This window comes from Cynara cardunculus (genome assembly GCF_001531365.2).
Source record: "Cynara cardunculus var. scolymus isolate 2C chromosome LG 9, CcrdV1, whole genome shotgun sequence".
Lineage (NCBI taxonomy): Eukaryota > Viridiplantae > Streptophyta > Magnoliopsida > Asterales > Asteraceae > Cynara > Cynara cardunculus.
Window position 1 is genome coordinate 4,449,023 of NC_037536.1, and position 9,467 is coordinate 4,458,489.

At 38.2% G+C, this 9,467-nt stretch overlaps 1 pseudogene; it reads left to right on the forward strand.

The window, feature by feature from the left end:
* Positions 1 to 9,103, forward strand: part of LOC112517680 — a 10,949-nt pseudogene extending 1,846 nt beyond the window's left edge.
* The last annotated feature ends 364 nt before the right edge of the window (positions 9,104 to 9,467 follow it).

The following is a 9,467-nucleotide window of genomic DNA, read 5'->3' on the forward strand; positions in this document are numbered from 1 at the left end:
AAGTACATATAATGTCCATATGCTCATTAAAGAGTTAATTTATACCGGAAATATAGCTATAATCCCATGGAATAACAAGTTTTACAATATTTATCCAAATCCAGAATTTCAGATTCTGGACAGAAACTTTAGGTTACAAATATGATCCATTAAAGAGACTTAAAGAATGAAATAAGTTCCCATCTTTTTATATGGTTTATAGCACTGAGTTATAGCTACCGTGACCAAATTTCATGAATATTGGGTAAGAGATGATGCTTCAAATAATTCATGCAATGAAACTTATCACAACTGAAATGGCAGATTGCACCATGTTAGTAATACACTCATAAAAAGAGTTCTACTTGGTGTTCTGCAAAGATTCAAGTTGGATTGGAAACCTAACATTTATACGAAACTTTTAAACTAAGAATAACTCATTTTGGATAAGTTGAGAGGAAGATATGACACCTTAAAGTCACATGCACACATCTGCCATCAATTGACAGATTGCACACCTAACTTATAAAAATCGGTTCATGCCTCAAAACATCGTATTTTTTAGTGAGACTGGATTCAAATGAATCCTAACTCATAAAAGAAAGTTTTAGAAGAAGAATAATACATTAAGGACAAACAAGGAAAAAGATACTAGCATACAAATTAGAAGTTACCTACTGGTGGTCTCAGAGTTTACACACCAATAGAGTTTTAGGTGTTTGGAGATCAATACTCCATAATTTTATGTGATTCCACTTGCTTGTAGGAGACAATACATAAATTTAACTCTCAAAAAGAAGAATAATCCTTTTTCATTGAGTTATGAGAGAGATATGATCGATGGAACACACATATACAAATCTGTCAAAATAGGACAGATTGCATGTTCATCTTATTTTAAGTAAATGAAACCTCAAATCATCACCATATCGAGTGAAATCGGTGGCATTTGAAAGTTATCTCATTAAACTAACATGCAGAAGAAAAATCAACAATTTTTGATGATTATCCAGAAAGTTATGACCATTTAAAGTAGGGTTTACCAACTGAAAAACTCTCTGATACGTATATACAATGTTTTGAGTATTTGRGGGGTCAAAACTCAATGTTTTTGAGTGAAACCAAATGCATTGCAACCCCAACTCCGTGAATAAACTTTTAAAAGAAACCTCATGACATTTGAACAAACCATTTACAAGATATAAACGATTTGTGCACAAGCACATAATCTGTCAGCAACAGAATATGAAGTTTTTAAGATATAAACCACATAAAATCATGATTTCTTCCTACCTTTTGAGTTCTAATGTTTGGGTCATGGATTACCACCATCAAGTAAACATTTTTACATGTTGTTGGTGTGTAATCTCACCTTGAAACTCAAGATTTTCGAAACATATAGAAAAGACGATAATGAATGCAATAAAGTGGGTTTTTCTCCCAAAACTTGCAAGAAAAGAGGAAAAGATGAATGCATTACCTTGATTGATGATGAGATAAATGTTGTATCTTCAAAATCTTGCCAAAATGATGAAGATAGATGAGAAAATCGGCTGAATGTGGTTGAAGGGGATGAAGATGACTCTTGGGTTTTCTAAGAAAAGAAAAGAGAGGGTTTTTGGAATTGGAATGAGAAATTATGAGAATTTAAGAGAAAATGAAGGTATTTATATGTGGGTTTAGGGAGGGAAATGGGGGGAGAATGGCCAGCCATGGGAGGCCCAACCCAATCCCAAATATATATATTTTTTTTATAAAAACTAAACCCAAAATGCACAAAAGCCCAATTTCTCAATTTTTACATTTTTCTTCACTTTAAAAGCCCACGATGACTAAATTTATTTAAATAAAAAGGTTTTACATCTAAAACACTAAAACTTAGTGTTTTATATATATTGGGTATAAATTAGAGCATTTGGTACTGTATAGGACGTTTCAGATAATTTCGGGTCGGAACCAGACTTTCTAAGCAACTGCCGAAAATTCTTAAAAATTTTAACTAAACTAACCTGACTAACTCCTAATCTTATAAATTATCTTCAATAACACTAATATAAACTTAATAAGAGCTAACTTGGAAGCTTAAATTTGACAGTTGTCACATGTTGAACATTGAAGATTAATCTTCAGCTATTAAGCATCACTCAGTAAGTGAAATGCTTCAGTGTTCTATCTCTAACACTGAACTTTTGAGTAAATATATCTATTCTCTCTCAGGTATGATTACTCTTCTCTTTTCTAAACTTAAAACCTTCACTAAAGCTTTTTCATCTTCAGTAACAGATGTTTTAAAAGGTGGTCTTAGTGATTCTCTTGTCACTGACCACATCTCTAAGTATATCTTTATACTTCTCTTAAAATTCAAAACGATCACTGGACCTTTTCTTATCAGTGATTAAAACGTTTTTTAAATGCCAGTTTCAGTGACTCTTTTATCACTGGCACTAATGTCTTAAAACTCTCACTGAATCTTTCTTTTCAATGATAAAATGTTTTAAACGGTCTTATCAGTGTTTTGTTAAACGCTGTATGACTCTTCGTTTTCTTAAAAACTTTTTGTTTTTAAAAGAAAATAGTTAATGAACCATCTTTATGACGACATTATCTATTTACTATGCGCGACGCTTTGAGAAGCGCAAAAGGTTTTCTCATTACGCTACCTCATTTAATGCCATCCAATCATGGATGAGAACGTGGTATCTTTTTCATCATGACCACTTTCCCGAACCGTCGTCTTTTTCCCTCTCATATTTCTTCTCTCTCCTTCTACTTATAAATATGAGACTTCTTCTCCACTTTTCTCTTTACGCTTTCAAAATTCTTAATCGAACCTCTGCAAAAAATTTCTCAAAGCAAGAACCCTCTAAAATCTTCAAAGCTCTTTCGACCTCTTCTCTAACACAACTAAGGTCGATATCTTCTTCTTCTTCTTCTTCTTCTTCTTCTTCTTCTTTTCTGTTATAACGTTTAATCTATTTTAAGAATCTTGTTCTCTTAATACATTAGACAATAAAGGTTATTTAATCATCTCTTTTTTTATTATAATCTTGTTTCTTTACACACATTCTACTTGAAAAACCCTAATTCTCCATCGACGAGATCTCCATCAAGGCCAACAACCACATTGCCTTGTTGGAGATACCCTCTTCAAAGGCGTATTACCAAGACGCAACTGACTTCCTCAAGCAGTCGTCCTTGGGTTACACACTCAACCATGAGCCAATCATGGTGAAAGAACTCCTTCAGCAGTTCTGGTTCACTGCTAAAGTTGTTGAAGTCGAAGTCAGGCCCGGACGCCAAGTGGAGCAGATCAACTTCACTTTCAATCGCATGGAAGTGAACTTTGGCGTCACCACTCTCAGGTTGGCTCTCCGCCTTCCCAAGGTCCCCTACGATAGCAAACCAACAACCGCTGAGATCATCGAGTTTCTCGACGCCATTGGCTATCAGTGGCCAATGAAAAAGAACTCCAATGCCCCTCTGAAGTCCTTGATGAAGATTGAGAAGAACAGGATGTCAGCCATCTGGCAATACCTGTTTCTCATTTCATCCTGTGCATGAGTGGAAAAACTGGAGGCTAGGACCAGGCCTCTAGGATCGCCTTAATCATAGGCGTATCTGTGATTCAGCGTCGCAATATAAATTATGATGCGGTCATTTTCAATGACCTGGTGCTCAAGCTGAACAAGCGCCGGCGAGAAAAGATGGTGCTTTACACCAGGTTTCTATCAATGGTGTTTGCCAAGATCTTTAAAGATCTCTACGCCAAGGAAGGAAACCTCCAGGTTTTCAAGCTTGGATCCAGGATTTTGGATCATAAGCTGAGGGACAGTGATGTGGCACTATCTTCTATTGTGTCTATCATTACCTCTTCTACTCTGGTGGCCACGACAAAAGTAAACCCCCCCCCCCGGCGTCTAGCCAAGCCACCAAAACCCCTTCAAAATGACCCTCTCAACCAACTCTTGGTTTTCCTCAGAGAGCCAAGAAGTCCAAAAAGGGGACAGCCACGTCTCTAACTGGACCCTCTCAAAAGGCTTCAATTATTGAAACTAGTCTTATCCCCGAGGCATTTTTTGCTAACCTTCCTAGCTCTTCAGTGATCTCTCCAATCACTGTCGTATCAGCGGTACCTACCCCAATCGCCTCAGTGACCCAAATCACTGAAGGTGTGAATATCAGTGCCGCCACCGCTGAACACCCACATCTCTCTCGACCATTTTCTCTTCTCCTCCTTATTTGGTCTTTACACATGTCGATGATGTATCAGCGACCGTCCTTCCTGATACTGAGACGCGCACCACTAGACCTGAGGTTGCTCCTCTCGATGCTCCTCAGCATACAGATGTCCATCCTCTCGACGACATGTTTGACCATGCCAGTGACAATCCTTTAGATGTCATTGATGGCCCCTCAGGTATTCCATCTTCCTACCCGTTCTTTTCTACTAATCTTGAGCCCTTAGCTCACATTTCCTCTCTTGCAGGTCCTTCTTCGATGCATTAGCCTGATGCTCAAGGAGAGGAAGAGGACGGGGGTGAAAAAGATGATGGAGCAGATGAAGAAATTGATGACTATGATATGTCATCAGATATCAAACTTCTCCTTCCAGCTGTTGATACCGTCCTCTGCAGGATCAACGAAGTCCACTAGGAGATGTCCCGCCAGGGTGATCTTGATGCGAACTTCCTTACTATCCAGGCGGACGTTCAAAAAGTTAAGAGTCATCTCCAGACTCTCCAAGAAGCTGTTCAAGCCAACATCAATGCCATTGTTGTTCTTCACAGCAGGGCTGATGATGCTCATGCTATCGCTGATCAGCAGGCTGGTCTTCTTCAACAGATCCTAGATGTTGTCCGTCAACCAGCTCCAATGATCCCTCCTTCTTTCTCTGCCAGTGATCGCGCCCAGCTCCATGAGACGCGTGAGGCAATGACAACTCTAGCCAGTGCTTTGCAAAGGCTAGAGGAGATAATGGTTCTCCAGCGTCAGCGCTTGGACGAACTCTCTGGCCAATTCTCTCAAGTATTAGCCAGAGAGGGGGAGATGAGGTCCAACGCTGGTGAATCATCCGATGCTTCTCCTGCTCCTTCCCAGACCATTGGTCCAATATCAGCTTCAGTTGCAGTTGAAGCTGAGGCTCCTAGAGCTGAAGCAGTTGCTGCTCTTGTAATCTCGTCCACCAAAGCTGCTCCAGTTGAGGATGTCGATACCATCCCTAGGGATGATGCCCCTTCCATCACTGATGCTGGTGATGATGATGATGATGATGATGATAAAGATGAAGATGATGATGATGATGAAGATGATGATGAACCTACCATTCCAGACCCCAAAAGTGATCTAGATGGCGACAACGACGATGATGATGAAGATGACTTTACCATCAAGTACCAGAAGCCATCAACCGTCACCAAGGGAGTTGCTCTCAGGGATTCTGCATCCCAAGGGGAGCAAAGGCAAGGTGAATCTACTCCATCAGGGAACCAGGACCCCAAGTCGAAAGGCAAGGCAGTCGCTGAAGAAGGAAATTTAAAGGTATTGTTCAATATCCCTCAACAACCTTTATTTGAAGACTCTACCTCTCAAGTAGTGATTACTTCAAACTATCAACTTCATATTCCATCAACAACCTGCGGTCGACTGGAGCGGGTACCTGATCACCCCGTCTCCAGTGCTCCTATAGACCAGGTGATGTCTCAGCTAAAGGAGTCACTCGACCAGACTAGAGTAAAAATTCCTCTTCGTACCTCTAGTGGTGGTGAGTTCGACTTCTTGTTTGAAGCTGAAAGACTCGAGGCATTGAGGGCTGAAGAAGAGCTAGAGCTTCAAAAGAAGCAGACTGAAGACAACTTGAAGCTGGCCAAGTCACTAGCTGAGAAGGTCCTCCCTAAGAAAAAGTCTAAAAAAACGGTGAACGTTATCCAAACCCAGGCTAAACTTCTTTCTATTGCAGAAGCTGCGCATGAAAAGAACCTGAAGCTAATGGAAAAGGACAAGCGATGGAGCGAAGCAAAGTTGAAAAAGAGAATCAGTCCCCGTCTGATTATTAGCGTCAGCATCAGCGGACGTTCTAAAGACGGTGGAACACTGGTCTCAATGCTCATCACCAGAGACAATCTTGATGCCGTTATTGAGTACCCTTCCTACCTAGGCTGTTATGGATACAACGAATGGATGGAGATCAGACAAGCCATTTGGTGATCCAAGTCGAGACACAAGACACTCATTGAGGACACCATCAGCGAGCTCATCGAAAGGATGTCCAGGTTTGTCAAGGTCCCTAACAGGCCATCTCTGAAGAAAGGTGGGAAGAAGAAACTCAAGCTCTCTGATCCTAATGATGGACCATTCCTAAGAAATGAACATGAAACAAGGTTCTCCTTAGATAAAGTCCTGAAGGGTCACCAGAGTACAGACATTTCTATGTTGAATCTTGACTTGCTAGATAAGGGTCCCTATACACCCAACTCTGTGCATTTTAAACCTGAGTTAGGGGTTATATTCCTTGACTATGAAGGTGAAGTCAGATTTCAGAAAATGTCAGAGCTACATCTATGTCCAATGGGTCATCTGGTTTACCTCTTGCTCTGGATAGATGATAACATGCCTGGAAAAGTCGTAGATATGAAGATACGAAGGGAATTCCTACGTCAAAGAAACCTTGGTGAAGATGCACCTGGTTACATAGATCTAAGTGTTCTAGAATAGTTTCTCTTTATAACAACAATCCACTTTTCCTTGTAACTTTTTGTACTATGTCTACTTTCAGTGATTGTACTTATAATCTGTAAGCATTAGACATGTACTATAATACTTTTAATATTTCCAATGATTAATAAAATGAGTATTCCATGTACTTCACTGAAAAAGATCCCTGAAAAAAGTAATAGGGACATAAGTCTATGAGTTCCAGTGTTACTTTTCACATTCACTGACAATCTATAAGTCAGTAAATAAGCTTTCAGTTTCAGTTTCCGTACTTGTAATTTTCTTAGATATAACTTAAGGAAAATTCTCAAGCTGAGATTGACTAACTAAAAAAAATCCCAAAATAGTAAAAAGGGACATGTATTTTATATGTAACTTTTTCTTACTATTATTTGATAAGACAACTTTCTTTATGTTGCTTTGTTATCATCAAATAGGGGGAGATTGTTGATCCTCTCTCTCAGTGATTTGATGATAATCCTTTTTCACTTATACGTTGTATTTATGTTTATGTCTTTCCAGTTCCATCGATCATCATTGAGTTTGTTCAGTGATCATTGAAGAACTTGTATTATATATCAATTAGAGACAGCGATACTTCAAGAAGACAACACTCACACCAAAGAACCTTCAGCAAATGTCAAAGACTGAAACTGAAGATTAGAGACTGGCGAGTACGTGATCTGAAGTGGTACTCAGTGATTACAAGCCTGTCTACATATGTGTGAAGACTGCTCAAGCCTCAGCGAATGCTGAAGTGACCTTCAGATTATTCCAGCATTCAGTGATCAAAGGAAGCTTGCTTAGCACGACTGTTGTTGTCTTGTCCTTATRCACACAAAGGACAAACCCATACCCTTATGAAAGTTAGTACGGTACGGAGCTGACTAGTCGACTCTATTGTCCACCAACTTTAGGTAAGGATGTCTGCTCATGAACAATGTTTTTTGTACTATTCACTGTAGCAAAGGACAAGCCTTCCTCTTAAGGCTTGACACGCACTCTAACCCTACCATATTGCATTAAATGAACATTTAATGCACTGGTATAAATAGAAGTGTTTCTTCTCCATACAGAGTGGGCGCAACTCACTCTCTAAACCTAATTTTTACTTCAACCATTTTCTAGTTTAAGTAAATGATCTTCTTTTTACAACATTTCTTTTCTTGTATTGCTAAGAACCCGTATGTAACCAAAGATTGTTTAGATAGGTTTTTATTACCTTATCTTTCCGCAAACAATCTTGTAAAATCTGTATTGATCTTCTTTATCAATATATATTTTAAATTTGAAAATATTGTGTTTGTATTCATCTCCCCCTTCTACAAATTGTCTTACTATTCTTGTAGACCCTCAAGGGACCAACACTCCCCCTTGATCTTTACAACATATTCCCCTTGTAGCATTCGGAATTGAACATTTCATTCATTTTTATATACTCCCCCTTATGATGAAAGTCAAAATCAAAGTATACAGAAAAGTCAAACACGATGACTTATACAATTATAGACAAAATTAACTTTCAAGACGAATACAATTTAACACTGATTTTCAGTCCTAACAGAAACATAGAGAAGAAGATTAAGGAATGAACAGGAAAATCTTTTGACAAGAAGCAACTTAAAAACAAATGGGACACTATGAAGAAAGAATGGAAGTGTATGATCGTTTAATGTGGATTTAATATGGCATTGGATGAGATCCCGTGAGAAAAACAATTGTTGCATCACCAGAGTGGTGGGACGAAAAAATAAAGATAATACTATTTTATATATATTCTTTTGTTTTCTATTACTTTTTCATGATTTCCTAGTGAAATTTGCTAATAAGAGCCATTAACACACATGGCGATAAAGATCTTGCCAAATTTAGGGACTTAAATTTGGAGATTTATCAAGTGTATTATGAGCCTTTATTTCGAGATTCCGTTGCCATTGGAGATAAGACTAAGGCTCCTGTTGAATGTCAAAACAATAGCGTTCCAACTAATGTTGAAGATGAAGAAGATCATGAGGGTAAAGAAGATAGTGGTGAAGTGAATTTAGGCGACGATGATAAACATCTTTTCCCTCAAAGTAGTTCGAGTAAAAGGAAGAAGCCGAATAATGTCGTACCTACCCGTTCAACCAAGGGAAAATCTTCTGTAACTTCCTCATTTGAGGATAAACTAGATAATGTATAGGAGGCACTATCATCACGAATCACGCAACCTTTTTCATCACAGAATAAATACTCACCAACGACACAAGAATGCATGGACAATGTGACATGTTTTCCAGTATTTGAAGAAGGTTTAAGGATGTATAGCCAAGCATTACGCATCTTCCTAAAAAAGCAAGTCCGTGAAAATTTTATGGTTCCAAAGACACACATGGCAAGGATGGAGTTTCTTAAGTTACTTATGGAAGAATGATTCATATCGTAGAATGATTCATATCGTGTTTTCTCCCATTTCATTTTATCTATCCATTTTTAGGATGATGTTTCACATTATCGTTTAATATTGTGGTATTATGTTTTCAACTGTTTTCATATCTTGTATTATCGTTTGACATTATGTATAACGTTTGATATTATCTATCCTTTTTATATGTGTTTTTAGTATGTTTGATTTTTTTTTATCTATTAATAGGATAGATAGTGACTCTAATTTGAATGATGATAATGAAATAAATTGGGTGGAAGAGGAGAACAGATGACTACTATCATGTGCAATAGCTATCAAAGGGATACTAATAAGTCATAAATTGAATAGCACGCGCATGCCTTGCTGCACA